The sequence below is a fragment of the Anastrepha ludens genome, chromosome 2 (assembly GCF_028408465.1).
Source record: "Anastrepha ludens isolate Willacy chromosome 2, idAnaLude1.1, whole genome shotgun sequence".
Lineage (NCBI taxonomy): Eukaryota > Metazoa > Arthropoda > Insecta > Diptera > Tephritidae > Anastrepha > Anastrepha ludens.
In genome coordinates, this window is record NC_071498.1 from 65,609,356 (window position 1) to 65,624,386 (window position 15,031).

General features: G+C 36.3%; 1 protein-coding gene across 3 annotated transcripts in view; it reads left to right on the plus strand.

Annotated features, from left to right (window-relative positions):
• LOC128871660 (TBC1 domain family member 1) overlaps positions 1-15,031 on the plus strand; it is a 116,680-nt gene that overhangs the window by 55,362 nt on the left and 46,287 nt on the right. The window lies entirely within an intron of this gene.

Below are 15,031 nucleotides of genomic sequence, written 5' to 3' on the forward strand. Positions count from 1 at the left end.
ACATATCCGTGGAAGTCGCCTTACGCTTGAACAGTATTGGGAAGTATTCCATTCTTATTTTTAAAGTGAATGCTGCGTAGTCCAAATAGTGCGTATATTGCAAATTACTCAAAATCATCTTTTCTGACGCAGCAAAACCGGCGCCGAGCTCCTCCTCCTATTTGTGGTGTGCGTCTTGATGTTGTTCCACAAATGGAGGAACTTACAGTTTCAAGCCGACTTTGAACGACAAATGACTCTTATGAGGAGCTTTTTCATGGCAGAAATACACTCGGAGGTTTGCCATTGCCTGCCGAGGAGTGACCGCTATTAGAAAAACGTTTTTCTTAATTTTGGTGTTTCACCGAGATTCGAACCAACGTCCTCTGGCGTATTGGGGGATCCAAAATCCCGCACGTAATATTCAACATGCTAATGCATTGTCCGTCGTAGCCGAATGGGTTGGTGCGTGATTACCATTCGGAATTCACAGAGAGGTCGTTGGTTCGAATCTCGGTGAAAGGAAAATTAATAAAAACATTTTTCTAATAGCGGTCGCTCCTCGGCAGGCAATGGCAAACCTCCGAGTGTATTTCTGCCATGAAAAAGCTCCTCTTAAAAATATCTGCCGTTCGGAGTCGGCTTGAAACTGTAGGTCCCTCCATTTGTGGAACAACTCCAAGACGCACACCACAAATAGGAGGAGGAGCTCGGCCAAACACCTAACAGAAGTGTATGCGCCAATTATTTATTTTTTAATGCATTGTCAGAGAGTGACAGTTTGGTACAGTGGCATGATAAACGTTTGTTTTTTTGGCGGGAAGTTGAAGACACGGACGTGAAGGATCTTTGGTTCCAGCAGGATGACGCACCACGCATACCACACCCATGGCTCATGCTACATGCCATCTCGGCCAACTCAAAGCTGCGATTTGACACCGTTAGGCTTTGTTTTTGTGAAGAACCGATATTATGCGAACAGTCTATTAATGATTCTGGGGCATACCAAGGAAGCCATTCGTGAGAGAAAGCCAAAAACCGTCACTAATTTCTGGGAAAATTGGATTAAATGGGTGCTCTATTGCAAAACCAGCCCAGGCAGCCTCATGGTAATGGTTGTACGGGTTAGACTAAGGCCTTTATGTACTGCGACCACATTGATCTATTGTGCGCCCCGAAGTGCTTAATTTTAATTATTTAGTATTGCAAGGCATCGAACCAGCTCCTTGGAAGGGAGCACTTGTAAATATTCATTTTTTAGTAGATACGAGCCCAGGATTCCGTGTCTCCTGTGACCTAATGCTGCACAATTGGTGATTAAGTGCTGCATGGACTCCTCTCCATCGCAGCAGAACCTTCATAAACTAGTGCTAGATAGTCCTATTGTATTGAAATGTTTATTGCAAGTAAAGTGGCCTGTAAGTGTTCTACAGAGTAATCTGACGCGCTTTTGGTCTAGGGTTAGAGCAGATTTTGCTCTCTTGGTATTAAAATTCTGGAACTTTTTGGAGTGATTAAGAACGCTTGTGCCGTTTGAGTATTGCCTGGTTTTTATTTGGATCCATTTTTTGAATTTCTGTTTTAGGTTGTTTTTGTTAAAGCCGAAAAATGGGGAAATCAGGAAGACCTGATTAAAAGTCGTCAATTTGTGGAGTGCATTGCTACCCTCTATAAGGACTGAATTGAATTGAACGTAAAGCTATTTAAGGATTTGGGATTGATTGACTATACGAAAGTGTTTTGAATTTTTACTTTTTGATCCTTTTTGGATACGATTGCCACTATTTACATTATGGCGAAAAGCTCCGAATAGAAAATTGTAGTATCTGAGCTTAGATTTAAGGATTTGTATGCTCTAGGCCCCACTATTCCTACTCCTACCTCCTGGAGCGGTTTGGAACCATCTGTATATCATTTTTGCGAGTCATCTTGAATTTGAACTGTTGCAACTCATATTGCAGAGCAAGATTGAAGGAAAGAGAGGTATCGGGCGTAAGTAGTTTTCTTGGTTGAGGAACATAAGGCAATGGACCGGTATACAACGTATGGGTCCCCTCTTGGAACCGCGAATTATTTTCAAATATAGTTCACAATTTGTTTTAAAAAAAATTGTAAAAACCTTTAAACTGCATAATCACTTACATTTGATTACGAATAGCAAATAAAGAAGAAGATAAATATATCAGAGGAAGGGTAATAATAACAAGAGCATTGCCTTATGTGAATGATCTATCTGAATTGAATATTGTGATCCCCACACCACCTAACCGATAAGTTTTTATCGTGTTTCTGAGCTATGCTGAAAATTTCGAGTATCAGCTCGTCGTAAAATGAGATAAAAATCGCCTGAAGTTTTAGGGCGCTCTCTGTTGCAGTGCATTTCAAATATTAGGCAATGATACTAAATGATTTTCACTATTAAATGCGATTATCAAAACACTTAGAATTGACACCAAATTAAAAAAAATCAAATGCCTATGATAAACTAAAAGTTACTGCTTTGTAAAAAATATTTCTTCACATAATGACCAACCCGGGCCTAATACTCGTGCATACGTGTCTATATCAATGCAAAAAAAAAAAATACAGCTAAAAATTCAACTTTATTTTTTCACTCGTGGCATGACCTCAAAATGCAAATTTTCCAACCAACTGCTTTTTCACATGCACACTCCGCATATCTGTATGTGTGTAAGTACGTTCATTCATGCACGTGTTTGTGCTCGTATATATGTGTGAATGTTCATGGGAACAAATATTTGAGAAAGGCCATTTCAAATGACATCCGCTATTGCACACCCACTATTACATGGCACAGTTCCACCAACCTTTTATTTATTTTCCCTATTATATGCAATTAGTTGCATGTCCTTTTAATGAGCTAAATCGCTTTATAAATATGGGGTCGCAAGCCTTTTGTTTATGGCTTTCCGTTAGTGATGTGTAGTTGTGGTCCTTTAGATTTGACCCCCTTTTGAATAATTATCTGAAATGGATTTCTCAAGCGTTTAAATTTTGTTTAAGTATAAAAATTGATCGCAAAATAATAGTATTAGTTATAATAATACTGTACTTGTTGTTATTGCAACAATACAAAATTGATTTCTCAAGTTGTTGAGAAATGCTGTTGGATAAATTGATAAATTGTAGATCCGGGGAGTTCCAGTGATATATACATAAGACTGCCATATTAACCAGAGGAGATGCCATTTTCACCCAGCTCGATTCACAATTAAGAACAAACAGAACAGAACTATTCTAGGTATTATCTAGGTTAGATTAGGGATAAAGAGGCAAAGCGAATGGGTCTGGTGGTGAACGAGGACAAAACGAAGTACCTCCTGTCTTCAAACAAACAGTCGGCGCACTCGCGTATCGGCACCCACGTCACTGTTGACAGTTATAATTTTGAGGTTGTAAAAGACTTCGTCTATTTAGGAACCAGCATTAACACCGATAACAATGTCAGCCTTGAAATCCAACGTAGAATCTCTCTTGCCAACAAGTGCTACTTTGGACTAAGTAGGCAATTGAGAAGTAAAGTCCTCTCTCGACGAACAAAACTAACACTCTACAAGACTCTCATCATGCCCGTCCTAACGTATGGCGCAGAAGCTTGGACGATGACAACATCCGATGAAGCGACGCTTGGAGTGTTCGAGAGAAAGATTCTGCGTAAGATTTTTGGACCTTTGCACGTTGGCAACAGCGAATATCGCAGACGATGGAACGATGAGCTGTATGAGCTTTACGACGACATAGACATAGCGCAGCGAATAAAGATCCAGCGGCTACGTTGGCTGGGTCATGTCGTCCGAATGGATACAAACGCTCCGGCTTTGAAAGTATTCGATGCGGTACCAGCTGGTGGTAGCAGAGGAAGAGGGCGGCCTCCTCTGCGTTGGAAAGATCAAGTGGAGAAGGACTTGGCTTCACTTGGTGTGTCCAACTGGCGCCGGTTAGCACGAGAAAGAAACGACTGGCGCGCTTTGTTAAACTCGGCCAAAATCGCGTAAGCGGTTATAGCGCCAATTAAGAAGAAGAAGAAGATTAGGTTTAGCAGCCGCATCGCACTTAGAGACAGCGATGCCACTTAGACAACAAAATGGGTCCGTTGGCTATTATCTATGAATGTGCTTTAACGATTATGCTTTACTTACGGTGTCATATCGGCAATATAGCTGACAATCCCTGGTACTGATGTAGTATAAAATCTTTACCAAAATGATGTTTGGTACCAACGGTACTCAAGAAAAGAGAAATCTGTTCTTCGTTAAGTACGAGGGTCATTTGAAAAGTTCGTGCAAAGTTGGAGAGATGGCACTACTGGCACTTATCGAGGTTATGTTTAGTTAGTAACATTTCTTGGAAGAACATAAACTAAGTTTTCGATCTATTTCTTTGTGCTTGGCATTCGTTTGAATCAAGGAAGTCGATTGATTTTCCTTTTACATCACGACAACGCACCAGCTCACGCCTCAGCAGTTATGGTCGCAAAATTAATGAAAATGGGGTCCAACTCGTTTCACATCTTTCTATTTTCCAGACGTGGCACCCTCGGGTCCCTTGGACTACGATTTGTTTACCAATTTGAAGAAATGGCTGGTGGGAAAAAGATTTTATTCAAACGGGGAGGTGATTGCAGAAACGAATGGCTAATTCAGACTTGGACAAATCCTATTATTCGGAAGGGATCAACAAACTAGAACAGGAGGTAGGTAGGCTAGATGGCAAGAGTACCACGGGTACACTACAAGTAGCAGTAGACTACTACCCGCGAAAAATTACAAAACTTAAAAGATGAAGAAAACACTAAATCAGTGCAATAACAAAGATAGTTTTCCAAGCTTTTGATACAGCCGTTGATGTTGTTGTGGTTGTTGTAGCATCATAAACATTACCCATACACGTATGGGAAATGCTGTTGGAGTGAAAGTTCTTGTCCAGCTATAAATCCGGGATGTTCCGGTAACCGGTTCCGTTAGCAGCTGGGAAAAGAATCGACACAAATAGTTGATTGCAATGCCACTATTTGGTCGGGCTGGATTCGAAGTCCCGTGTGGACACAGAATATAGGACAATTTACAAACAAGCTTGGCAAACATGTAACAAATTATATACTCGCCTATTAAATGGAGAGATATTTAGTACAATTGGAAGGAGAGATATATAGTACAACCTTACCGAACTGACTTGTGCCACCTCGCAACCTATCTTTTGTTTACCTGTTACTAGAAATTTTTTCTAAACCATTAGATGGCTTGGGCAGCTAATGAAATTCACACTACCCTTGGCTAATCAAAGCTTGAGTCTCTACATTTTTTCTAAAGATGTTGAATAGTAATGATAAAGAATTTCAGATGTGCTTCGTGATAAATGGCATCGCAGGGACGACGGAAGAAGAGTTCTATAGTAGAAGAACAAAGCAAAGCAGACCTCTAATAAATTCGAAAAAATGTGTCCATACCAAAAAATTTCAGCTGGGTTTCGAGATAAATGCCATCGCTGCGACGATATTAGCTTTCTTGCGCACTAACCCGTATGAGTTTTTCGTTTTCAGTGATCCACAGTAAAATCGTCTGCTTAAAATTTTTGTGGCACAATTTAACCCCCAAATGTCTCTTTTAATGAGCTTTCAATACACATATTTTGAGAAAGGATCAAAAATTTCCATTTAGGTAGGAGATAAATGTACAGGGAGGTTTAAAATGTACAGGGTCCGGCACTTGAAGTGAACCAACTTCAGACCGCTCGCGCAGCTGCTGCACGGGCATCAGTTGTCTGTTAGTTGGCTAAATGTTTGTTTACAAGCGAGCGGAAGCTTTTTGCCGAGAGTAAACGCGAAAAAAGAAAATCAGTAATGGATTTCAAAATCACAACCAGTGATTGTTCGTGAGCTCGAGCACCTTAAAGTAAATAAAATTTTTGTTTATCGCACTCGTTACAATGATACTGGTAGTATCGCGAAACATCACGGAGGTGGTCATCAAAAGACTGCAACGTCACGTGAAATAGTTCAAAAAGTGAAGAAGTGACTTTAGCGAAATCTCCGAAGAAGTGCCAATCAAATAGCGAAAGAACTGAAAATATCTGACCGTAGCATCCATCGCATACTGAAAAATGATCTCAAAGTTAAGCCAAGGTCCAAAAAGCGCAAGATCTCACACCAAAGCAGCAACAAGTTAGACTTAAGAGAAAGTTCCTTCGCTTGGCCGAAAGCGGTAAATTTCCGAACATTGTGTTTTCTGTCGAGAAGATTTTTCAAATTGACCAATTCGTAAACTCCTGAAACGATATGGTTTCATTTGACCGACCGTTCATACGAGAATTTGTGTCATCGATTGGCTACCAGGAGGCAACGCTCGCCACTGGTAATGCTTTGGGCTGCTGTAACCGCAGATGTGCGCTCTCCAATCGCTTTCATCGAGCCTGGCGTCAGGAAAATGCGAAATATTATCGGGAAAGTATTCTAGAGGTTGCTTTGAATACGTGGGCATACAAATATTTCGGTGGCAGACCATGGACGTTTTAACAGGACTCAGCAACGTCTCACAAAGCTCGAGTAAACCAAGAATGGCAAAACAACAACGTTCCGAACTTCATAACGTCTACACAATGGCTCTCAAATTCACCAGACGGGAATCCGATTGATTATCCTCTTTGGGTCATTTTGCAGAGCAAGGTCCGAACTAAAAGATTCACCAGTCTCGAGGCGATGAAAAAAGTCGTTGTCCACGAGTGGGCCAAAATACCCACAAATCACATTCGGACAGCTTGCGATTCGTTTCTGGACCGCCTCAATATCGAGCAAAAGTAAATTGATTCTTAATTTTGTATTATTTTCACACATTATTTACTTTGAAAAAATATTAAAACTTTAAGCCTTCGTAAGCAAAAAAAATTCAGGCCCTCTGAACTAGTACGGTTTTAGGCAAAGTTGACCACGGAGATATCCCTTTTCTTAACTTTTAGCATTTGTTCGTGTTGAGTAGCATTTTTGGAAAATTTTTGATCTGTGCATTGGGACTTTTCGTATACGCGCCACCGGGCGATGTCAGGGCGGGTATTTCAACGGTGTCATATTCCTTTCCTAACTTTCAAACAAAAAAAAAATTTATTAAAATTTCAAATGTAGTTGTTTTGTTACATAGTTTTTTGGAGCAATGCTACTAAAGTAGCAATCTTGGCCGGTCTTAAATCCAGTTCGTTGAGGTAGTGTAGAAATGCCTTGGTTTATGTAAATACGCCGGTCATTATTGGAAAACCCTATATTACTAGATATATGTACGTGTATACTCGTGTGTGTATACTGGGTATACTTGGCGGCCGGCGTAGCCGAATGGGTTGGAATTCACAGAGAGAACGTAGGTTCGAATCTCGGAGAAACACCAAATAAGGAAACAATTTTTCTAATAGCGGTCACCCCTGGGCAGGCAATGGAAAACCTCCGAGTGTATTTCTGCCATGAAAAAGCTCCTCACAAATAGGAGGAGGAGCTCAGTCAAACGCCAAAATAGGGTGTACGCGCCAATTATATATATATATACACTCGTATATGTAGATATAACCAAGTTTTCTTGACTATTTAACGGTCAGTGGAATACATGTGGCCTGATGTTAACGTGAATAGTCTTCACAATTGAGTTACTATAATAAATTTTCTATAACAGAAAAAAAGTTCGCAAACAAACTTTTAATGCTTATTTCACGTATATTTGTGCGCACTTTTGTTTAAATGAAAATATGTGTAGGTATAAACAACATTAATTTAACAAACGATTGCTTTTGCGCGCGTAGGCGTATGATGAACCTGAATTCGCAGAAAACATGGCTATCAAGCATTGGCAGCGGCTAAGAGTAACTGTGATTGATATTTTCGTTTTGTTTACTCATCATTTCACGCAAATAAGTTAAATTTTACTCTCTTGCATACATTCCACTATTTAAAAATCGCTCGTGTGCTCAACGGCTAGCTGTTATCTGCGTATGTATTTACTTATATGTATGGTATGTGATGCGATCATTTTCTCTATTATTATTCACTTTGATTTTGATAAGACTTAGCTATGCGTTTATGACGACACAATTCACTGCAGTTGCCGCTGATTTGACAAATGTTATTAGTATGTTGTCGGTCTTGTTACTTTCAAGAAATGTGCATTCAGTTATTTTATGTCGGTTTTCGTTTCACTAGCGCCACGCGCTACCAGTTGAAGGCAATGCGTTTAGTGCAGTGAGCCGGCGACTACAAAAATATTGACGCAAAGTAAATAATTTGAACATGAATTGAAGAAAATTGTATATAAAGTACATATTGACATACAGGGTGGCCCATAGAGCATTTGGAATTTTATCTATACACATTTTTCACTTTGACAGCTATCTGAAATTTTGTCTATGGTTAGGTTAGGTTAGTCAGGTTGCTTGTTTAACACAAGACATTCGGTGGCCCTAAGGTCCATCCCCTAACTACGTTGCTTAAACCACTTAGATCTTTTTAAGAAGTTGCCTAATCCCTCCAGTGAAACATTTTGAACTCAGGTCCTCAAAGAAATAATCGCCAAGATATTTGGCACGGCTTCTTCGACTCAATTTCTTCTTTATCTCCACAGCTCCTGCAGAATTCATTGTGAGGTACACCCATTCTACTGGCTAGAGTGCAATTAATAAAGTGACCCGTAGTAGTAGTTCATCTGTTGACTCCAAGCAGACATTTTGTCCTCTTAATATTCAGTTTTGGCCCGAGCGCGTTGCATACCCTGCAGATAGTAGTCAGAGACCATCTTCTATTTTTTTCAGCGATTACGCTCAAGTTAGTGACTATTAGCAGCTGGGAAAAGAATCGATACAAATAGTTGATTGCTATGCCACTATTTGGTCGGGCTGGGTTCGAAGTCCTGTGTGGACACAGAATATAGGACAAATTACAAACAAGCTGGGCAAACATGTAACAAATTATATACTCGCCTATTAAATGGAGAGATAAAATTGAGACATATATAGTACAACCTTACCGAACTGAGTTGTGCCATCCTGGGCTCGCAACCTATCTTTTGTTTACCTGTTACTAGAAATTTTTTTTAAACCAGAGATTGCCGGATGAGGTGAGACATTGGTTAAAGACACATCATTTTTTCCTATTCATCTGCTACGGTGTTACCTGACCGCGGTGTACGGTTCGTTTAGAGGAACGCTTATGTCCTTTCCAATTCGCAGAAGGTCAAGCTCAGAGCCTTTCCTTGCACACTCATCCGCTCTTTCATTTCCCTCCACTCCAGAGTGGACGGAGACCCAAAAAGTGTTGTGTTGTTGGATAAGCGAGAGCGACTTCCTGCGTTCTTTAACACATCATGAATTGATGCGCGCTGAGGCCAGTGCCTTTATCGCTGCTTGACTATCAACAAAAATGGTAAGGATTGGCGGAGATAAGTCTATAGATCTGGAAGTCCAATGGTTAGATTGGAGAAAATTATTAAATATTAAAATCGAATATCGAAAAAGTTCGCAAAAGTTCGCGGTGCTGATGTCAATTAGCCGACTATTATTTAAGAGGACATAGGGTAAGCAGAAGGGGGGTTACGTATTTACCCTCCAAGGTCTTGGTGTAAAGCCCAGGGCTATGCAGCTAGCATAGATAAGGCTTAACGGCATGATACTTCCGCAGATTTCTTCAGCTCGGCAGGTATGACGCCATCAAGACCAGGTGACATGAGCCAATGGCCCAAGCCAAAGCGCTTATACAGCAGCCAGCTCCGGTTCCGCAGACAGATTGGTGTACTTTCCAGAATGGTGCTACTAGATACTGGATTCCTCGGAAAATGAGCGTCGAGAAGTAACTTTAGTGATTCCTCGCAGCTCATCGCCCAACGTCCCGATTCGTTCCTCAGGTATACCAAGGGAACGGAGCTCCTTTTGGGTACTCGTTTAAACCTCGAAGACTCATGACAGTCCTCAACGCCTCCACAGTAGCTTCTCCAAGAGTCCGTCTTAGCCTTCCTAATTTCGGACTTATAGATTCCTAGCCTTACCTAACACAGTTCCCATCCTAAGGGAGACTTAATTCTTAAAAAAGCGTCTGCACGAAGTTCCAAGCTCAGAAAACTCAGCTGTCCAGTGTAAAAAAGTGACTCACCTCTCGCATTTATGTTGGAACTTCCCCAACAACTTCCTCGCTTCAGCCAGCGCTTCCCTCAGCATCATCGGAGGTGGCTCCACCTCGTTCTCATGCGCCATATAGGCCGACATCATTAAAAGCTTTCCGGCAGGGCCCTCCAGGCTCACAATCACAATGTCTTCATTGCTGAAGTTAGGATTAATAAATGCATTAAGGTGCTTCCTGAAGAGCATACAAAATCTTAGTTTGCCTGACCCGCTATGCGCCATTAGTTTATATCTTTTCGTCCTGAGCTTCTCCTTGTTCAAGGTTGCCGGTTTTGTTAACAATTCAACAAAAAGCTGTGATGCAGTATTTTGCAGATATTTCTTAAAATGATTATAGAGTTGGTATAAAATTATTGTAGGATCGTTGAAATAAATGTATCTGCGCTCCACCCTGTATCTACTCGTATGTATGATCGTTCTTGCTTTTTGGCTTTCGCATTTCCCTTCTTTACTTTGTCGGTCTTCGTTTTTTTAAGGGGGAACATAACTGTGAAAATTCAAAAAAATCGATTTTTTTTTTGCATAAATTGTTAGTATAACTACTCAAGAAAATGTGGTAAAAATTTTAAAGCGAAATTCGCTTTATTCCCGATTCCACGTGCACTTAAGTGAGCGCCCGTCGGTTCGGCCCCGTAGCGATTACGATACGATGCTTTCTTTCAATCGCGTTTTTCTCGAAACGACTTTTTTTGATACGGTGGCAACGATTTCGCGAAGACTAATGTACCGATTTTAATTTTCTTTTTTTTGCAAAATTTTGCTATCGCATTGGCTATAGTTGTACGTAGCCGATTTTAAAAATTTTGAAAATAACTATTTTTTGGGCCTGTTGAAAATCAAAAAAATGGTGAAAAACACACATCGAAATGCAAATCACTACCATTTTGTCAAAAACAAAAAAAAAAAAAAACAGCTACGTACAACGAGAGCCACTATTGTGTAGATTAATAAAATTGGTGTTTGGATTTTAGATGATTATTCATTGCTGTATCGCTGCCACCAGATGACGCCATTTTTTTTTAACTCGTTACGTTTATTTACATACATTTGCCAATTTTCATTATTTTTTAATAAAAATTTATTGTACATCAACATAGTTTAATACATATAAAATAAATTGCCTTTTGTCCGATCCTTGAGTAATCATTCCTACTTACAAAAAAAAATTCCCAAAAATCGACTATTTTTCGACCCCTCACAGTGGCGTTCCCCCTTAAATAATTTTACTGTTCTTCCTAGGGTTTTTACTGCATATGTGTGTATGTACTTTATTATATAAAAATGTATAAAAAAATTGAGCTTGAAAATTGAAAATGTGCATAACAAATCAATTTGCTCAATTTACATTGCCTGCGAACACGAAAAGCTGCGTCATCGCCAGCCATCGTCAATGCACTTCAATTAAGTTAAGTGTAAATGGAAATAAATATATAAATCAAATGCAAATACATGTAAGTTTTTTGAAATAGCAAGCGAATGGCATTTCTTTTTAAATATTTTTCATTTTGCTGACAGTAACTGGAATATAATAAAAAAATTATAAATAAATCCCCTAATTATTCTTCCAATGATCACGTGTTGCCCGCACGATCAGTAAGTGTGCATATGTATGTATACATGTACACACACACATAAGAAAATTGTTGTAAATTCGGTGTGGTACGAGAAAATGGTACGTGAAAATATTTGCCAAAATTCTAATTTTACTTTCAGTGACCTCAGTTGAAGTCCATTTGTCTCTCTGTCTCTTTGTATGGCATAAAAAGAAAAAAGGGAATAAAATATGTATAATAAAATGATATCAAATGAAAGATTCACATACATACGCACATATGTATAAGCTTACACCTATTATTCGTACAGATATACATACTTTTTAGCCTGAAATTCGTGCGCTCGGGCCAACTGAACTTTGAGATACAGAAAACAAATACAAACGAAAATCTGTTTAATGCTATTGATGGAGTTTTTATTTCTTTTTTTTATAATTTTAGTAACAGAAATATACTATATAATATAGCTTTAAGTTAATTCATTGAATATATTGTAGATTGCATTTTTATTAATAAGTTCTTGATCGGTTTATGGAAATAAGTTTGAAGCAGGGGTGAACTTTGTTAAAAGTAGGCATAAAATTATTTTCGAATAAAATTAGGCGAAAATAAGCAAAACTCAATAAAATGGCCAACATTTTAACATTATTGGCATGTATGTATATTTTATTTTAAAGTATTTGGTGTTCAAAAATAATATATGGCCTCTGCTTATCTCACCTCTATCCTATGAAGCCTATCCGTCCGCTCAAATTTGTTAGCATTTTTTTAGCCTAATCTCTCGCAAATTACGCTCGTCGGCCAAAACATCAATGCGCAGCTCATTAATCAGCAAAGAACAGTAGTTTGGCGTACCCTGAAAAAAATTCCAAGAAGTCTATTTAAAGCACAGTTTTGAGGTGATGTGTTTACTAAAACTTCGAGATCCATTTAACTCTTCGGCAATTGATATTGTCTCGAGAAACCAAATAACTCTGTATTGGCGGTAACGTTGGCTCCATCTCCATCAAGGAAAATAGTATAGACTGATGATGCTTCCAGCATGCGCATCCCACAAACAGTACACTTTTTCGGTATGCAATGGGGTCCACAGAGTTTTGTGAGGTTTACTGGCAAACCAGTACTAGACTTATTTTATTTTTATCGACCAGGCAGAGCCAAGATTGCCTAAGATGACTTCCAGTTGAGATCGAAACGTGAACAAATAAATAATCGGACAGGTTTTGTAATTTACTTCCGAGTGAATTTTAATGCAATTTCCAGAAAATTGAGTTACTGAACTCGACCCAATAGCCATAACTTAATTTCTTGTTTTATTGTGAAACAGGTCATTGACCGCACAAAATAAAAATATGAGAACTCTGAGAAATATGAAAATGTTTACTATTTGCTTCATTTTATTTAATTTCTTATTTGATTGAATTAATTTTTTTATTTTATTTGTATTTAATTATTTTATTTTATTAATTTTTTATTTAATTATTATATTTTTATTTTATTTCTTTGATTTTTTTAGTTTATTTTAATTTTTATTTAATTTAATTTTTTTTTTAATTTTTGTTTAACTCTAATTGAAGTTAATTATTTTTTCTATTTTAATTTTTATTTTATTTTATTTAAAAACATTACTTTAATTTTTATTTTATTCAATTATTTTTTTTTGTCTTATTTTTATTTTTTTAACTAATTTTTTTCTTTTATTTTTTTATTTATATTTTATTTAGTTAATTTTTCTATTTCATTTAATTAATTTTTATATTTAAATTAATCCTTTTTTGTTTTATTTTTTTTTATATTATATTTGTCTTTTTTATATTACTGGTTCAAATATTACTTATACTTATTTATATTTTTTTATTTTAATCAATTAATTTAAATTCAATTTCTTTTATTTTTAATTTTTTTATATCATCTTTTATATTTTATTTATATCTTAATTAATGTTTATTTTAATTTATATTTATATTATCTTTTATATTTTACTTGGATTTTTTATATTATTTTTTATATTTTATTTATATTTTGATTAATATTTGTTTTTATTTTAATTAATTTTTATGTTATTTTTTATATTATTTTTTATATTAAATTTATATCTTATTAAGATTTTTTTATTTTAAATAATTCATTTTTCATTTATTTTTTTATATTGTCTTTAATATTTCTCTGTAGTTTTTATATTCATTTTTTATTTTGTTTTTAATTACTTAATTGTTATTTTATTTTTTTATATTATGTTTTATATTTTATTTATATTTTTGTATACTAATGTATATAATCTATTAGATTTTATTAATTAATTATTTTTTATATTCAATTTTTTTATTTTATCTTTTATATATTGTATCTTTTAAATATTGTATATTTTTATTTTAATACAATACATTTTTTTTTATACTATTTTTTTATATTATTTTTTATTTATTATGTTTTTACACTCTGTTCTGTTTTTTTATATTAGCTTTTTATATTTTATTCTATTTTTATTTTTTTATTTTAATTAATTACTTTTTATTTTATATTTGTATATTATTTTTTATACTTCTTATTTTTTATATTATCTTTTTAAGTTTTTTAATTAATTAACTGTTATTTTATTTGTTTATATTATTTTTTATACAATATATTATTTATATTTCATTTTTATTTCTATTTTGTATATTTTATTTGTATTTTGTTATATTCTATTCTATCTATATTTTACTTTTAGTTCTATTTTTTATATTTTTCTACTATTTTTTTTAAATTTGTTTATGTCTCCACACCTTTGTTTACATAACGGAACGTCGCAGTTATTTGGCATTAGCAATTGGCAACAAATCACTCATTGTTGCGGTGGGCAAATCATTAGCCGCTAGCCGCTGAGTGGCACGATCAATTTTTTTTAAATTGTGTGCGTAAGCACTACAAAAATGTGAGATAATGAGAAATATACTGGCAGCGATATCGGTGCTGAGAGAGTAATCGATAGGTACGCTAATCCCGTAGTGGCGGCCGAAGCTGTATTAGATCATCGTTGATTTTTTTTATTTTCTGGACGATTTCATAAAGATTTGCATTTTGGAAGAGCGCCAATGGAGATTTTCGACCCATTTTTGACTGATTTTAAGATATTTTTTAAATATTCGTAAATGATTTTGGAAGATATTGTCTAGGCCCGAGTTAATATTTTTTTTCACTATATAAAAACACACCCTTGAATAGGGGTACTTTTATGAAAAGTTCAGATAAAGATTAAAAACAAAAAATTAATGTTATCAAATTCAGCTTCGCACTTTTTCCGCTTAGCCCTAACCAACGGTAATACACCATAGCAAGTACTTAGATTTCCAGCCCCC